General features: G+C 40.5%; 1 long non-coding RNA gene and 1 pseudogene across 1 annotated transcript in view; one reads left to right on the top strand and one right to left on the bottom strand.

The window, feature by feature from the left end:
• Positions 1-12,165: 12,165 nt before the first annotated feature.
• Positions 12,166-19,331, bottom strand: part of LOC140373589 (uncharacterized) — a 528,683-nt gene continuing 521,517 nt past the window's right edge. Inside the window, exon 3 of the long non-coding RNA XR_011929036.1 lies at positions 12,166-12,205. This is a non-coding gene — a long non-coding RNA (uncharacterized lncRNA). The remainder of the gene's footprint in view (positions 12,206-19,331) is intronic.
• Positions 14,816-15,881, top strand: LOC140373585 (uncharacterized; annotated as a pseudogene).

The following is a 19,331-nucleotide window of genomic DNA, read 5'->3' as shown; positions in this document are numbered from 1 at the left end:
ATCTGGGTCCAGTTGGAGATGTTTCACTTTATTACTGTTTCCAGCCTTTGTAAACAGTCTATCACTTTCTTCTTGTACGGGTCACAGCGACTCTGAAGAGTGCCAAACCACCTCCTTCAAATATCACATCTGAAGAAAGAAAAGCACTTTCAGCACTAGAAAAAGATCATAGCATCAACATCCTCCCAGCAGACAAGGGACGTTGCACTGTGATTCTCAACGCAGCTGATTACGAAGCCAAAGTCCACACCCTCCTCGAGGACACGTCCACATACGAACGCTTGAAAAGAGATCCGACCAGTGGCTACAAGAAGAAAGTGATAGACTGTTTACAAAGGCTGGAAAAAAAAGAGGAAGCGATAGACCGGCCTCTGTATTACAGACTGTATCCTGGGGAAGCCATGCCTTGCATTTATGGCCTTCCAAAAATACACAAAAAGGATGTTCCACGCAGACCCATAGTGTGCAGCACAGATTCCATCACTTACAATGTGGCCAAGCATTTAACAACTATATTGGCTCCACTTGTGGGGAATTCGGAACATCATGTGGAAAACACGCACAACTTTGTGGATAAAGTGAAACATCTCCAACTGGACCCAGATGACCTCATGGTTTCATATGATGTTGTGTCCCTGTTCACCTGCATCCCGACCTCTGATGCAGTAGCAGCGGTGAGGATCAGACTGCAGGAAGACACCACCCTACAGGAAAGGACCAAACTGACATCTGAACACATATGTAAACTGTTGGACATCTGTCTGAACACCACTTACTTTCAATTCCGGGGACAATTTTACAGACAGATTCATGGCTGTGCCATGGGCTCGCCCGTCTCTCCCATAGTGGCCAACCTGTACATGGAGCACTTTGAGAAGAAGGCACTGGCCTCATTCTCAGGCATAGCCCCAAAACTGTGGCTCCGCTATGTTGATGATACTTTTGTAACAATCAAGAAACAAGAGCTGGAAACCTTCTCTGATCACATCAATGCTGTGGACCCACATATCAGGTTTACAAGAGAAGACGCTAAGGAGAATCGCTTGGCCTTTCTTGATTGTTCCACGATCAGAGGAGAGGACGGGAAACTCCAAATAGAAGTATATAGGAAACCTACACACACGGACCAGTATCTGCTCTTTGGTTCCAACCACCCACTACAGCACAAGCTGGGTGTGATCAGAACCTTACAACACAGAGCTCAAGGTGTGCCCACCAGCTCAGAGGGCAAGAAGAAAGAGGAAAAACATGTCCGAAATGCCCTCTCAGCCTGTGGTTACCCCGCTTGGGCTCTCAACAGAGTGAAGAGAACCAAGAAGCAGGACAAAAGGGAAACTGAACAGAGAAGGAAGGGTGTTTCTATCCCTTATGTGTCTGGCCTGTCGGAAAAACTGCAGAGATTTTTTAGACAACACAAAGTCCCTGTTTATTTTAAACCAGGAAACACTTTAAGACAAAAACTGGTTCACCCTAAGGACAAGTTGCTGACTCAAAAACAGAGCAATGTAGTTTATTCGATCCAATGCAGTGAAGAAATCTGTAAAGAACGTTACATAGGTGAGACAAAACAGCCTCTACACAAGAGGCTGTATCAGCACAGAAGAAATATAAGTTCAGGACCTCAGAGCGCCGTGCATCTCCATCTTGAAGCCTCTAATCACTCGTTTGAAGACGGTGAGGTGAAGATTTTAAGCAGGGAGGAAAGATGGTTTAAAAGAGGAGTCAAGGAAGCTATTTTTGTTAAAAAAGAAAGACCTTCTTTAAACAGGAATGGAGGGCTAAGATTCAATCTTCCTGGTATCTATAATGGTATACTGAACCCCTGGAAAGGTAGAGGACCAGGACCAGGACATTTAGATGCTAATCAGGTACTCAGGGTGGTTGAGCCAGGGTCTCACAAAGACAAAGAGGATTCTAATAGCCCATTAAAATTCTGAATAGGCTAGCTCGGTAGATACAAGGGGGGAGTTTCTGTTGAAACAAACAACTCTTTCTACTTCAGGAAGGCTCCGCCCAATGGGTGGGTCTTACCACAGAACAGTATTAATATCAGAGTTCTCGATCTAAATTCTTTTATTGACAATGACTCTTGGATGAGAGTCGAAACGTCTATTTTTTCTAACTGAGTCCAGATGACTACAACTGAAGCTTTTTCTACTCACTCAATAAGTACGAGCTCAAGAGCAGATGACCCAGATGTGAAACACAGACACAGGTAAATCAGCTCACACAGAGTAATCAGGGACAGAAGGGACAGTAGGGGCAGCTGCGTTTCTGTTTGTTAAAACTTCAAACAGCTTTGTGATTTATTACAATCAAACTCATATTCACTGAGAAATGAGTCTAATTAGTCCCGCAGCGCAGCGGACCTCGGGTGCAAGGCGAGACCCCTGGTTAAAAAGCCGCATCACTACCACATTTATTTATGTGTAAATGTCTCATGTTACAACGTTGGCACCAGGGTTTTTTTGACAGATGCGGCCCGTATATGGATAAGTTCAATTTTCTTTGTAATTTCTATTCAGGAGCGCTGTATAACCTGAAAAGTAAGGTATTTGACAAAAACTTTAGCTTTATCTGATAAAATGTAGTCAAATCTTTTTATCACATGATTTTATGTTCTAAATAATAATTTCTAGACTAATCAATTAACAATTGATTGTTACTTGCAGCCCTACAAATTTGAAATGTTTTCAATGAAAACTGAGATGTCATTCCTCAAACTTTTTGGCCCAAGTTCCGACTCCAAAGAGATTACATGATATAACTACATGCTTCTCTCAGTCATTATGGTATCATTAAGGAGCCAAATGACTCCCAACAGAGCTCTGAAAAGAGCTCCAATACTAAAAGCTAAAGCCTGATGCCAATGAATCTAGTTTTCTACTGTTTAAAATTACAGACAATATTATAAAACTCATAACTTGATAAACCTCTTAGTGTGGATGAGAACTCATTAGCCAAAATTAGCTCCGAGCATTAGTCCCAGCATGAAGCCTAATTGCTGTTTTAATGGCTTCCTTTCAGAAGGCATCACATTATTTTATGAAAGCATTGCATTGATAATTGTTATGGGAGCTGAGAAAAAACTGTTTTTTTAAATGCTTATGTGTGGTGCATTTGAACAAATATGCACTGTAACTAGAGGTTGGAGACATAACAGAAATTATGCTGCAAAATATTGCAAAAAGTTTTGGAGCTGTGCAAAATTACTCAGCGCATCGTCTATACTTAAAATTATGATTTATTCAAAAGGTCTAGTGTAACCTCCAGTACAAGAGTAATACGGCAAGGCAGGTTTATTTGTAGAGCACATTTCATACACAAGACAATTCAAAGTGCTTCAAACAGCAGGACAAAATGCATTCAAATCACAAAGAAATTACAGAAACAGAAATACAATAAAGTTAACTAATTAAAAACTTGTACACAAGCATAGCTGCTTTAAAGTCTGTTCTCTGAGCCACAAGGGCCAGGGCAGAGACCTGAGAACAGGGCTAATGTGATGGTACTTCCTGGTTTTAGTCAGGACCCGAGCAGCAGCGTTCTGGATGTACTGCAGCTGTTTTACAGCTCGTTTGGAGAGACCAGTGAGCAGGCCGTTACAGTCTAATCTACTGGAGACAAACGCATGGATAAGTCTCTCCAAATCTGGTTTAGACACTATATTTTTGATGTTGGCAATGCACAAGCAAAAGGCTTAAGGCGCATGCATTATGTTGTGTATTTTAAATTGCATTCCTTTTACTTTAGGGCAAAATTGGCAATTTTATACATTTCCAGCATTTTCAAATATATCTAAGTTCTTTATAGTTTTGTAATTCATATTTTTGTGATAATCGTGGAAGAATATACCTTTAAATAATTTGTTTAAGTATTTATTTTTGTATTTATTATCACATTTTCTATCTGTAATTATGAAATCTTCAACTTTTAGATTGGGCAGTTTGATTTGGACGTTGGAAAATAAAATTGTACTTTTTATCAACTGTATCAGAATGGTTGGAATTGCCGTAGATATTTTTCTGAAGTCCTTTTCAGAACAATGAATATTACATTTTCTTTTTAAATCCTCCAAATTTAGTATTTCACCATTTGGATCCATAATATCCTGTACAAATACAATATTTTGGTCGAACCAAATTAACCTGTACCCCCCCCTCCAAAAGGTGGGGCACTACAAGAAAAAAGTCATAAAATTGTGTATAATTGGTTGGATTATCAGAAGCTATAGTTTATTTCCATGAGTTATCTTGATTTGATCCTGTTTTATAACTATTTGATAAAACAGTATAGTTTGTTTTAGACATAAAGATTTGGGTGAGATAAATTATAATCTCTTGGGCTCATGGACCGAATATTTTATCCTTGGTGCGTCTTCTTTTTATTCTTGCGAACATGGCCAAAATCAAATAAAATGGAGCTTGTCAAAACATCCGTCGCAACTTGACTCAATAGCAAAAAAGATAAGAAATGAGATGCGTCCACTTGGGCCTAGCCTCATGAAATTTGGAAGTGATAGAGCTCCTTGTGACGAGTAAAACACACACAGGCAGCATCGTTGTAAGACTTGTCCTAGGTTTTTGGGTGTGCTGTATTTCGTGCTGTGCTTTGTACATAGGAGGGAATTGGAGGAACTCGGAGCCTGGATTGTGGCTGGACGGAGAGTATGCAGTGTCGGGGCGATTGCGATCAAAACATGGACGCGCGGGAAGGCGGATGCGCGGGTGGCGAAAGCTCTTTTTTGTGTTTCCCTTGTGTAAAGTGGGAATTGCAAGTGACACTGATACCATTTGTTAATTTTCTGTCTAGTCTTCCAAATGTTCAGATGTTCTATTGTTACTCTTTTTACATGTATTGTTCCAGCTATGTGGAATGGGCTGGCCCAATTGGCCTCGTTATAGAAGGTAGGTGTGTGCCTCAGTGGGGGATTTTGTGTTTTGTGTTTGAGATCACTTTAAGCTCTGCAGAAATTGATAATTTGGTGGCACTGCAAATAAAAATCATCTTTTTTTGGGCATGACTCTTGGCCTCTGAGTGGCAACGGTGTGTCTCCAGTTTTTTGGAAGAAAGATGGGTCCAAATCGAGCTACCAAGCCCCAAGTAAGTGAAGAGAGTGAAATGTCAGAGGAAGAAGCTGAAGAGTCTACTCCTAACCTGGCTGACATAGCAAACCTGCTTCGGGGCTTGGTGAAGAAGCAAACTGAGCATGATGCTAAATGGGAGCAGGACACGTTACAGCAGGAGAACCATTGGCAGTCAATGGAGCGCCGGGTGGACCAACTCCAACAAGAGGTGAAGGCAGAACGCCCGGACCATCAGCCTGTCATGGAAGGTGCAGTATAGCAGCTCCTATAGAGGGCCCTGTGTCACCAGCTCTCAGGGCCAGTATGGTGAGATTTCCCTGCTGAAAAGATCCTAAAATGCAGCCAAACCAAGATGATGAAGACATTGAACATTATTTGACAACTTTTGAGAGGATAGCCACAGCTTGCCAGTGGCCACATGAAGAGTGGGCTTTGCATTTGTCCCCACTTTTAAATGGCAGAGCTCGAGTTGCATATGTGGCTATGGACATTAATGAAACAATAGAGTATAACAAAGTGAAGAGCAGTGCTCAATACGTGGATCCGGGATGCGGTTCCGGTCCACAGTTGTGAAGGAGGATGAGACGCCGAAGGAGCTGCAGTCTTGGCTGAAGGATCTGTATGACAAGTGGACAAGACAAAGGAGCAGATCGGGGATGCAATTGTGTTGGAGCAGTTTGAGAGTTTTGAACATAGACCTGCGCACATGGATCAAAGAACGCAACAACAAGAGAAGCTGCAGAGTTGGCAGTGGCTTTCATTTCTCTGCTTTCATTGCTTTTTTAGAAGTTCCAGCTCTGCGAGACCCAGTACAACTCCTTTGCTAGTGAGTAAGCCTGTGGTTGGGAGTGGGTACAAAGATAAAGCCCATAGACCTCCTTTCACAAACAATACTGGCCCTAGGTTCAGAGACCTTAAGCACAAAGGACCTGTAATATGTCACTCCTGTGGTAAGACCTGAGCGTCATGTCGGTAATACATACATGTGTTTTACTTCTCAACCTCAGTGTGTGTTAGGTGTTAGGTGTCCCTGCCAATTATTGATGAAGAAAGAACTGTCTGTGTTATCATTGATGCCAAACCACATGTTGCTCTCTTAGACTCAGGGAGTAGCCGCACCCTCATTAGACTCTATTCCCAGAGATGTCACTTTTAGTGGTAAAGTGAAAATTTTGTGTGTTCATGGGGACAACGTGGACTATCCTATTGCTAACATTAACATTGAAGTTGAAGGTCAGCAATATTTACTCTTTGTGGGTGTAATGTCCAAGCTTCCCTATCAAGTGATATTGGGGTGGGACCTGCTTATACTATGAGAGCTAATCGTAAGGGTCAATGACAAAGACAATGCTGCTCCTGTTGATAGTATGGCAGTTTTCACCAGGTCCTGTCACAATCAGAGGACACGGTCTGAGTTGGATGAATGTGAATGGGACTCACCATTTTCAAACTATGATGTACCTGAAAGGGAGTGCTCACGAAAGGGTCCAAAGAAAAGTAAAAGCCTGAAAAGACGAGACAAAATATAAGGCCCAAAAATGGTGGAGTCAGTTTCAGCCCCAATCTTTGAAGAGCTAACTGTAATCCCCTAGTCCCCATCTAGTTCAATGCAGAATCAGGACCAGGAAGTGTTTTTTGTTAAAGATGAACAACTGTACAGACGGAGCAAGCTCATTCTGTAACCTGGGCAGGACATTTGGGACATTTTAAGACATTTTGGTGGCCCGTTTTTACTTTACTTTAAAAAATAAAATGTTAAAATACAGCCTCGGGGGGTGGTTTCTATATTTAATTCACCTTTTCTTATTTCACGCAATGCAGTAGTTGGTTATATTGCTGTACCAACATTGGGGTGCAGAGAGGTGAGGTCAGGGCTGAGAGCGGCGCCCAGCTCGACAGACTGGAAGCCGATGTGGCAAGCCTAAAGGCAAGAGGAGACCCCGGGCGCATCACTGAGGCGCAGCAGCATATTGCAGACATTATAGATGAGAATCGGGAGCTTAAAGCTGAGGTGGTGAAACAGCAGGTGGAGAGCAAGACAATGAAGAGCAAGATTCTGGATTGGAAGTCTAGGATCCAGAGGTTGACGAGGGGGAAAACACTGAGGGTTTTCCCTCGAAAGTTATCCTGGATCTTGTACCCGGGACTGGAGTTGCTGTCACTATAGGGAGAGCACGTCGCCTTGGCCAAAAAAAGACGAGAAGCTGAAAAGCCACAAGGCCTGATAATGCAAAACCGTTGTTGTCAACATGATAAACAGCAAGCACAGTGAATAGCATAATTTTACAATGAAGTACGTCTTGTTTAGGCCCTTTATACATTGATAATATTTAGGCGAGACTAAAAAAATTATGTATTTTTCATGTTTGGCTTCTGTAGTGTAAGTTCTGAAGCCCTGACAGTGTTCATATGCACATCTACAGAAACTAGAAGGCCTAAGCTTTCTAATGGTGCATCACAGTAGCATGTGGGCTGCAAGATCTTTTAATAAGCAATGCCATTTGGGTATGTCCAACTATTGTGCACAGGGCAAAATAGGCGGCTGTCAAGGAATTTATAAATCAATTAATTCATTTCTCAAGGGTGCACGGTGGCAAAGGCGATTAGCGCTCTTGCTTCCCAAGAAGGAGATCATGGGGTTGATTCCAGGACCAGACCAACATAAAAAAATGATCTCTCTGGGTGGAGCCTGTATGTCCTCTCCGTGTTACTGTGGGTTCTCTCCGGGTTCTCCGGCTCCTCCCACCGTCCAAAGACATGCATGTGTTAGGCAAAACTGGTGACTCTAAATTGGCCCCAGTGAATGAATGTGAGAGTGAATGGCTGTCTGTAATGTCTATGTCTATGTCTCTATATTAACCCTGTCTCTATATTAACCCCAAGGTGTACCCCGCCTAAGGCCCGAAGTCACTGGGATAGGCTCCAGTCACCCACGACCCCGAAATGGAACAAGCGGTAGAAAATGGATGGATGGATGGAATTAATTTCTGCTTCTGTATAACATGTGTAAAGTTTGGCAATATTGACCGAGTGCCACCAGCAGAATTTGCAGCGATCACTTCCTGAACGGTTAGTATTTTGAGCCAAAAGCTATTGTATTGAACTGTAACAGGCCTGAAATTAAAGATAGATTGTGCTAAGCATCGAAAGATTTAGCATAATGCTAAATCTTTCCATGCTTAGCATGACCGTCTACACATCTGTATTTTTCAGGTAAAAAAAGTGATGACCCCCTGTCATCTGCCTATGTGCCATTAATTTTCTCTTTTGTGTTCTCACCGAAAAAGAGGAAACGCACACGAGCGCTGGAGACATTTGAGAGCAGTGTAAACAGAGGAGAAAAGAAGAGACTGACAGAGCTGCTGTTGATCAATTAACAAAAATGTATAAATATAAAAATGGTGCGTCAGTGCCACTTCCTGAATAAATGATCTGTTGTGGCTGGAGGTGTAGTAGTTTGTGTACAGGGAGAAGAAGAGAAGAGAAAGTACACAGCCCTGTGAAGCTCCTGTGTCTCAGGCATTCGGCCCCAGATGCATGCACTGCCGCCAATCCGACAGGAAGTCAGTGATCCACCTGCAGGCGGAGTCAGGCACGTTGAGCTGGCAGAGCTTGTCCTGGAGTATAGCGGCCCGAACTCGAATGCAAAAGTGCCGATTAGTTCAAAAAAGAAAAAACATGAAATGCTTAATCTTTGGCCTAGGCACATGAAACTTGGGACAGTGATAGAGCTACTTTTGACCTCTGACCTTTGACGAGTAAAACGCACCTGGCAGCATCGCTCTATGATAAACAGGAAGTCATCCATGTTGAATCAAAGTGGCACCGCCACGTTTGACTTTTTTTTTTCAAAATTGTCCTAGGCTCAAAACAACACCTTTTGCATCTAAAGACATTGAAATGTAATAAATATTCAAAAGAATGTTGATATTCTTTACAGTCTCTGCGTAACACGCCCTCAAAAAAGGCTTAATTTCCTGTTTTTTCAAGGACAAGTCACGCCTAGTGGAATTGATCTACGGAGCTCATATTTCACTTGCTAATGCGTTTTTATGGACTGATTGGAAATAATTAATACCCATGTAACAAATTTACTCTATAGCACCCCCTACCCATTGTAATAGCGCCCCATACTCATTGCAATAAATGCCTTCACTTCCTCTTCCTCTTTGATGACATTTTGACATTTCCTCTCATGCCGTGGGCCTTAGCATTAGCATTAGAGTTAGCATTAGCGGCGGGTCTCTGTTGCTAGATGACAGAGGTACAGGGAGGAGGGGGTGCAGCCAGGTCACCGAGGCTCTCTCTCTCCCTTTTTCCCTGCTCAGGTCAGTGCAGAAGGTGCCTGGATCGCCTGTGACACTTACAAAATAAAGGCCTCTGTGTTTTTCAGATACAGAAGTAGTTTTATTTTGACAGTGTAGGAATTAATAAGCATTTAATATTGTAATGCATTAATATATCTTTCATTGTTATTGCATTCTGGACACACACACACACACACCCCAAATTCTTGCTCTGTCTGCTTGTGTCTTTTTCTCCCCCAACTTCTCTGTCTGGGTCAAGGGTCGCATCTCAGGACCATATTAGGATGTCCTGGAAGGTACAGCCTGGTACGGCTGGTGCCAGAGAAGATCCACCTTCTTATGAATATTCATATTCTTTGTCCTGTGTGTGAGAGGCCTCCCGGTGAGGAGCAGACGTCTGATGGGAACTTGTGAGGGACAGGACATGCGTTTTTAATCGTTAGTTTAAAAGTCAGTTTTGTAATTGTAGGGAATAAATACTTTTATTTTAACGACCATAATCTTGTCTTGTTGTTCTCAGTAATTAGAACCAACAACAGTGACAGTTGATCGTCTAAAGAATAAAGCCTAAAGAATAAAGTCTAAAGAATAAAGCCTAAAGAATAAAGTCTAAAGAATAAAGCCCAAACAATAAAGTCTAAACCATAAAGTCTTTACTACACACATGTAATACTTCTACCAAGAATGCAGCCACTACGGGCCTCTTGACGCTGTTTCACGAGTGACTATACTTAACAGTTCCTGTTTTGGAGTAAACCAGTTGCAACTGAGATCTGGACATAATTTGGGAGACAGAACGGTGAGACATGCTTTTTTTCTCGTACATGTATATGATTTTTGTTTTCTAATCCAAAATCAAATAACCAAAGCTAATGTTTCCGTCCTGTGACAATGATGTGGTTATTTGGCTATGCAATACTTGGTTTTGTTTTTATGTTGCTTTCTCACATTTACAATTGTCCTGATTCTTATTGCGATCGGCTCGGCCCGAACTCGAATAAAATGGAGGTTGCGAGATCGCCCGTCGCAACAGTGCTGATTAGTTCAAAAAAGAAAAAACATGAAACGCTGGCCTAGGCACATGAAACTTGGGTCAAACTACCTTTGACTTCTGACCTTTGATGAGTAAAACCCACCTGGCAGCATCGCTCTATGATAAACAGGAAGTCAGCCATGTCGAATCAAAGTGGCACCGCCACGTTTGACTTTTTTTTTTCAAAATCATACTTGTCCTAGGTTTTTTGTCCGATCAAGCTCAAAACAACACCTTTTGCATTTAAAGACATTGAAATGTAATAAATATTCAAAAGAATGTTGATATTCTTTACGGTCTCTGCGTAACACGCCCTCAAAAAAGGCTTAATTTCCTGGCTTCAAGGCTCATATTTCTCACTAATATGTTTTTATGGTCTGATTGGAACTAATTAATACCCGTGTAACAAATTGACTCTATAGCGCCCCCTACCCATTGTGTGAAAAACTCAACATCTGATTTGATTGAAACTCATGGATTATATTCTCCTCGAGACGCCATGAAAAAAGTGCATAGCAGATAAATAGTATTTTCACAATAGGCCAGCAGAGGCGCAATGAATGCTTTCATTTCCTCTTCCTCTTTTATTTTGATGGGACATTTCCTCTCGTGCCGCAGTCTAGCATTAGAGTTAGCGTTAGCATTAGCGGCGGGTCTCTGTTGCTAGGTGACGGAGGTACAGGGAGGAGGGGGTGCAGCCAGGTCACCGAGGCTCTCTCTCTCCCTTTCTCCCTGCTCAGGTCAGTGCAGAAGGTGCCTGGATCGCTTGTGGCTCTTACAAAATAAAGGCCTCTGTGTTTTACAGATACAGAAGGAGTTTTATTTTGACATAGCCTGACAGTGACAGATGATAGCCTAAAGACCGTGTTAAAAGTCATATGTTTATTTCAGATGTTAAACAAAAATAACAGAAGGAGTTTTATTTTGACATAGTCTGACAGTGACATAGGATTGTCTAAAGAATAAAGTCTAAAGAATAAAGCCTAAAGAACTAAGGCCTAAAGAACTAAGGCCTGTGTTTTACAGATACATTGGATGCCAACCGCCACAACAACAACAACAACAGAAGGAGTTTTATTTTGACATATACTGATAGTGACAGATGATAGCCTAAAGAACTTGTTAAAAGTCATATGTTTATTTCTGATGTTAAACAAAAATATTATTGTGACCACGCCCTCAGACTAAACCTATGGCCGTCACAGTCCTTTGATAATGAACAGACGCTCAGTCAGCAATTTGGTTCACGTCAAACTTTAACAAACTCCTCCTAGGGCGTTACGCCCACTGGCCTCAAATTGGTGTACGTCCTCTGGACAAGTGGGGCGGTCGCACGGAAAGGCGGTGGCGAGAGCCATCATCGCTGCCCCGCGGCTTTAATGTTAATTATTTGTTGTTGCTGTTGTTGTTTCAATAAATAAATAAATAAAATAAAACTTCACACATGTATTAACCATAACCTCTACTCTGACAGCCTGGTGGAAATGTCCCCAAGAAAAAAATTCCACACTTGCCCCATCAAACTTCACCCACATCAGAACAACCCTGACAATAAAAAAACACTCAACTTCCCCACATGGGCTGAAAAGGGTATCACAAACATCAAACATATTTTTTAAAAATGACATATTAACAACATTTCCACAGTTTGGCATCAGGAGCAATCATTTTTTAAGTACCTACAAATCAAATCATCAGTTATGGAAAAAATAAACACCAGACCAACAAATGTAGAACTGCAATATCAGACTTGATTAATATCTCTTCTCCAAAGAAACCTCTCTCCAAAATATACAAAATCATTTCAAAGCCATCTCAGACCATAAGTCATCTCAGACCATAAGCCATCTCAGACCATAAGCCATCTCAGACCATAAGCCACCAACAATAAAATGGGAAAATGATCTTTCAATTACTCCTGATGCCAACTTCTGGATCCATATCTGTAAAAATATCTATCCTGTGTCCAAAAATGCCAACTTACAATTAATACAGTAAGGCAAGGCAAGTTTATTTGTAGAGCACATTTCATACACAAGACAATTCAAAGTGCTTCACACAGCAGGAAAAATGCATTCAAATCACAAAGAAATTACAGAAATACAACTAAATAAGAAAATTAATAAAAAAAAACACCTAGCCACAAAGGGTAACGTGTTTTCGGAGTCCAACTCCTTTTTTAAATCCTTTTTAAATCAGTCCAACTGATTGTACATACTTTTACACACCCAACGTGTTTTGGAGTCCAACTCCCTTTTAAATCGATTCAACTGATTGTCTAAACTAATGAAATCACAAACAAAAGAGAAGAGTGCAAAGAAAAATCCTTTCAGTCATATGCACAGCTAAACAAAACTGTTTTTAGCTTAGATTTGAACATTGTCAGAGTAGAAGCCTGTCTCACATCTTCAGGAAGACTGTTCCAGATTTTAGCTGCATAAAACTGAAATGCAGATTCCCCATGTTTAGTCCTGACTCTGGGCACCTGCAGGAGGCCGGTCCCTGAGGTCCTCAGAGTCCGAGATGGTTCATATGGCACTAACATGTCCAAGATGTACTTTGGTGCTAGGCCATGGAGAGACTTGTACACAAGCTGAGCTGCTTTAAAGTCTATTCTCTGAGCCACAGGGAGCCAGTGCAGAGACCTGAGAACAGGACTAATGTGATCGTGATTCTGGATGTACTGCAGCTGTTTTACAGCTCGTTTGGAGAGGCCAGTGAGCAGGACGTTACAGTAGTCTAATCTACTGGAGACAAACGCATGGATAAGTCTCTCTAAATCTGGTTTTGACACAAAAGCTGCTGATGTTATTGATTTGATGTGGCTGTTAAAGTTCAAGTCTGAGTCCATTATTACCCCCAGATTTCTAACTTGATTTGTAATTTTTAGAGCGAGACTCTGGAGGTGACCGCTAACACTTTCTCTTTGTTTCTGTGGGCCAAAAACGATTATTTCAGTCTTGTCTGAGTTCAGCTGGAGAAAGTTGTTTTGCATCCACAAACTGATCTGTTGGATGCAGTGACAGAGTGAATCCACTGGTCCATAGTCACCTGCCGATAGTGAAACATAGATCTGAGTGTTGTCTGCATAATTATGAAAGGACACATTTTCACTGCGTATCAACTGACCTAATGGCAGCATGTAGAGGTTGAACAGAAGGGGACCCAGGACTGACCCTTGGGGCACTCCACAGGTCAGGGTCATGTGGTCTGAGACACAGCTACCAATTTCAACAAAGTACTTCCTGTCTTCAAGATAAGACCTTAGCCAGTTTAGGGCAGTGCCAGTGATACCCACCCAGTCCTCTAGTCTCTGTAAGAGGATCCCATGATCGACAGTGTCAAAAGCAGCACTCAGATCTAACAGAATTAAGACTGAGGCTTTGCCCGTGTCAGTGTTCAGGCGGATGTCATTTGTCACCTTGACAAGAGCAGTCTCAGTGCTGTGATGAGGTCTAAAACCTGACTGAAAAACATCAAATGAGTTGTTTATTAAGAGGAAATTTGTGAGCTGTTGGTAAACAACCTTTTCAAGGACTTTGCCCCAAAATGGCAGATTAGAGATGGGCCGGTAATGACTCAGTACTGCGGCATCAAGACTGCTCTTCTTTAGGAGAGGCTTTATGACCGCAGTTTTCAAAGACATTGGGAATGTTCCAGATTGAAGCGACATGTTGACTATGTGAGTGAGTGGTGCTAACAAACTGTTCAGCACAGACTTTAGAAATCTGGAGGGTAACACATCGAGGGAGCATGTAGATGAACTCAGACTGGTGATGATCTCATGGACAGTTTTGTCAGTTACAGGTGCATAGTGAGTTATCTCTAAGTGTCTTGGTGGTTTTAGGGTAATTTTTTGCATTGTGGGATTTATAGCATTTTTAATGCCATGAACTTTGTCATTAAAGAATAATGCAAACTTAATACACTTGGATGTGGAAATGAGTTCTAACGGCAGCTGAGCTGGAGGGTTTGTTAATCTGTTTACTGTGGCAAACAGGACGCGCAAGTTGTTACTGCAGCTTCCAATTATTTCAGAGAAATATCTTTTCCTAGTTTTACATAAAATTAGGTTGTACATGTTCAGCTTCTCTTTATAAATCTCTTTTTGAACCTGGAGCTTTGACTTACAGTACAAAACACTTCACAAGCGTGTTTTTGTTCTTATTGTCCTACTATTGTTACTGTATTGTATTTGTAAATACATACAAAATATATATATGTTTTCCTACTCAGCTGCAGTGTCTTGCCTTAAAATGTATCTAAATGCTTGACAGAATTGTTTGGTCTGTAACACTGTCCTCATTCTTGTGAAATCAATATAATCCTTTTATCTCAAAACGTTTGAAATAGACTTATTTAATAGTATTACTTCACATCTCTTTTTTCTGTTCATAGCAGATCTACAAAGTCCATCAACAGAATGGGGTTCACCTGTGACCAGTGTGGAAAGACATGGCCCAGTGCTTCCAAACTCAAAACACACTACAGAACTCACACTGGAGAAAAGCCCCACAAGTGTGACCAGTGTGAGAAGGAGTTTTCTACGTCAGGCAACTTAAACACACACATCAGGGTCCACACTGGAGAGAAACCATTCAGCTGTGATGTTTGTGAGAAGAAATTTTCACAATTAAGCGCCTTAGTATCACACATGATGGTCCACACTGGAGAGAAACCATTCAGCTGTGATGTTTGTGAGAAGAAATTTTCACGCTCAAGCAACTTAGTATCACACATGAGAATCCACACTGGAGAGAAACCATTTGAATGTGATGTTTGTGAGAAGAAATTTTCACATTCAAGCAACTTAGTATCACACATGAGAATCCACACTGGAGAGAAACCATTTGAATGTGATCAGTGTGGGAGAGCTTTCGCTACATCAGACCAACTCAGATGTCACATGAGAATCCACACGGGAAAAAGGCCCTACAAGTGTGACCAGTGTGAGAAGGAATTTAAATCATCTTTGGCTCTCTCCATCCACTACCGAACCCACACAGGAGAAAAGCCATACAGATGTGACCAGTGTGAGAATACATTTTCACAATCAAATGGCTTAGTTAAACACATGAGAATCCGCACTGGAGAAAAGTCATTAAAATGTGAATACTGCAGTAAAACTTATAGACATGACTCAGCCCTCACAGTGCACCGTCGGATCCACACCGGAGAGAGATGTCTGTGAAGTGTGTGGGAAGGCTTTTACATCTGGGTCGAATCATCTGTGACATATTAGACTTTGCCACGATAAAGAGAAAAGCTGCCGTTCTGACCAGTCCAGTTCTGCTCATCTGAAGGTGCGTCGTCTTGAACAAACTAAAGGAGACGGAGCTGCTGAGTCTGGATCAAGTGAACCCAAAGTCGGACTCAAAAAGCTGGGGATCAGGCTTCAGAGAGTCCAGACTGAGAAGAAAAGACCAGTGTAGTTCAACAAACTGGGCGTTTGTTAATGTTAGAGTTATGTTTTTATTTTATTGTATTTACAAATATTTAGAAAAGATAGTCAGTTCTATTTTCTATATTTTACACAGGTTATGTTGTTCCCTTCTAAAACATATCTAAAGTTATGTTATTTGTATCCATCATGTATGAGTTTGGTTGTCTTCACATGACATCACAATATTCTAAACTGTTCAGTGTTTAACATTGAGGTAAATCAGAATTGTTTTTCTTTTAACTCTTAAAATGTAGATGTTTTGTCCTTTTATATATTTACTCTGTAATTACTATACCTTTACAAAATAAACAAAATGGCACACAATTCCGTGTTTTTCTGTCAGAAGTAACAGTTTTCTTTAAAAATGTGTGTTTTAGGATATGTTGTAACTGTTCTATGGCCTTTTGTTGTGTTTCATGCCTTTGCAAAATATTACCATAAACAATTGAATTGGTGTGACATATAAAAGATCCTAATGAAATTTGATTTGTTTGATTTAAAATTGAACAGACAACATAATCTCAAATTAATATAGTTAAAATATAGAATATAGTTGTAATAAAGCAACATAGTCATGTTTAACATTTTTGAATTCACGTTTTAGATGCTGAAGTCCACAAACTGTATGTGACATAATATTAAGAACAATTTGATCATTTCTAAAGTGTCCTAATGACACACGAGAGTCCACACTGGACAGAAGCTTTACAGATTATTGTGTGATAGTTTTACTGTTATTTTATAACAAACTTAATTATCACAACTTATCAATTTAATTTAATTTATAACCAATTGTCTAATGGTGCTTTTTAAATCAATTGAAATGTTTTATTGTGCTATTAAAGGTTGATTAGAATATAAATGTTTGTTCTGATCAGAAGATTGCACACTTGACTTTCATCTGCATGAAAAAATGCTGCAATGTGATTGGCTGATACGCCCATCAGCAAAAACCTTTACGTTCCTCTCGTGCTTTTTTCTTATGAAGTCAAAGTAAAACAGACGAGTCACGACTGATCTGCTGTTAAGACTTTCTCATGTAACTTTTACCCCTGAAGATGAGTCCCACCAAATTTCAGGTTAATACGTCTAATGCCCTTGTAGGAGTTTGTGAAAGTATAAAGTATAAGCATGTTCTTGCAATTTCCCCATTGGAATAACATGGGAGGTTTCAGTCATTGTTGGCAAAGCCGTAACAATTATGACATGGGTCTCATTGACTTTTTTTTATGTGGATGCCAAAATTGAGTTGTGTGTCAAATTTCGAAAAATTTCACAAAACTAAACATTAATTAAATCTCCCAAATTTAACATTTCTGCCGTTTGCGCAGATAAAGTCCGAATTGCGTCAAATTAGAATCAGTTGTTAAACTCTTTGCCCTAAACCTACTTGAAGTGAAATAAATTAATTTGGCGCCACAGCGCCCCCTACAGATTTTATATGGAGGTTAAATTTTAACCTCCATATAAAATCTTTAGGGGGCGCTGTAGGGGGCGCTGTGGCGCCAAATTAATTTATTTCACTTCAAGTAGGTTTAGGGCAAAGAGTTTAACAACTGATTCTAATTTGACGCAATTCTGACTTTATCTGCGCAAACGGCAGAAATGTTAAATTTGGGAGATTTCTGAAATTCTAGCTACAGTTTGCGGCTTCGCCACACAGAGACCGTGACAGGTATCAATGTAATTTGGATAACTTTTGATGTCCGACTCCTCAGTAGCATTTTCACGAAATTTCAGCTTTTTAGAGCCAACGCCCTGGGAGGAGTTCGTAAAAGTATGACGTTTGGAAAAACTCCAGAGTCATGCTTAGCCATTTTTTAACCAATATGGCCGATATTTGGTTGGGCGGACGGCGTTGCCGTAATAATATTTTTTACTTCTCTTGTCACCATCTACCTCTGCGCCAAATTTCATGATTCTACGATCAGATTTTTTTTTTGGTCATTTCCTATCTCTCAATGTATTTTTGGTACATTTGGGGGCGCTGACGCGCCCATTTTTTAATTTCAGAAAAGGGAGATAGCCAAAATGTAGAGAGGCACGATTTTTAGAGGTGTGCAAATTTTTTTGACTGTTCGTGAATGTTCACAGGGTGAAAAATAGGGGGGTTGGTCCCGAAAAGAAGAAGAAGAAAGAAGAAAGAAAGAAAGAATAATATTCCGATGCGAAAACCAGTGGTGGCTGGTAGTGCAAAATATAGGGGGGGCTATTTGACATGACCGTGTTTTTGTTTTGAATATTTAAATTGAATATTTAACATTGACTGTATGGATACATATTTTGAATACACATTTACAACTGAATTAATAAAGTAAACACACTTTATTTCCACTTTTGTTAATGATAATACAATGACTTAGAGGCAGATACCATTTGTGAGAAAATACATTTGACATAAAATTACATTTTACACTTTATAAGATATCAGACTGAAAAGAGCAAATCAAAAATCTCAGTGATACTATAACTTATAGTGCAGAGTAGACATTACTACATGAAGAGGAAATAAAAACACAAACAATTGTTGGTGTTTCATAAAACAGCTTCTAAGTGGCATTAGCTACTCTGAACTACATGTGTAACATTTACATGTTTATATTTAATCATCACAGCCATTATTGCTGTATGGAAAATTGTCATTTATAGCTTTTCTGATACAAAAAATATTATATAATAATACGGTACTTAATGCTTAGTGTTAGCCTTATGCAAGTAATAAACAAAAAAAACACTCCTCTTTAGTGTGTATGTTGTCATGGTAACGGAGCACGGAGTTTGACAGATCACATGTCTCGGCTCGGATTGATATGAAATCAGCCGCTTTCACTTCAACACAAATAAAGCCAACAAACAGTTGAGTTGTTTTGGACGTACCTTTTGTACACGTCTGTAGATGCAGTTTTAAGAAGTAAACACGGAAAACACGGACTTCCGCGTAGGCACGCGCACATGCCTCTGTCTCTAGTGTAAAAAGCGTAGCTCCATGGCGTAATTACTACGTTCAAAAGGGCGCTTCAGATTGTGCCCATCAGTCGCTATTTTCTTGTGGCAAAAGCCATAGTGACGTAGTCACTTTTGATTGTGATTTGATTGTCAAAAAATCCCAATTTCTTTTCTATGGGGCTCTGGGGCGCTTTTCAAACCCCCCCTCGGGAACGTTGAAAAGTGATGCAGGCTGCGCCACGCAGAGGACCACGCGGCGTGCAAACAAAGTATACATCTATATCTATTTACAGATATATATATGGATATATATTATTATTTCACACATTTACACAAATAAGAATTTAAGATATTTCTGAATAAATTATATTGTTTTTAGACACAAATAAAATTGACATAGTTGGCAGATTGACAGGGGGGGCGGCGCCCCAGCGCCCTTAATGGACCAGCCGCTGCTGCCAATAAAGCTGCCTCGTGAGCTGAAGTGACTCTACCCAAAATTATATCCCCTTGAT

Source organism: Eucyclogobius newberryi, unplaced genomic scaffold (assembly GCF_026437365.1).
Source record: "Eucyclogobius newberryi isolate DKJ021-1_F unplaced genomic scaffold, fEucNew1.0.hap1 SCAF_3, whole genome shotgun sequence".
NCBI lineage: Eukaryota > Metazoa > Chordata > Actinopteri > Gobiiformes > Gobiidae > Eucyclogobius > Eucyclogobius newberryi.
This window is presented reverse-complemented; position numbering and strand designations above follow the sequence as displayed.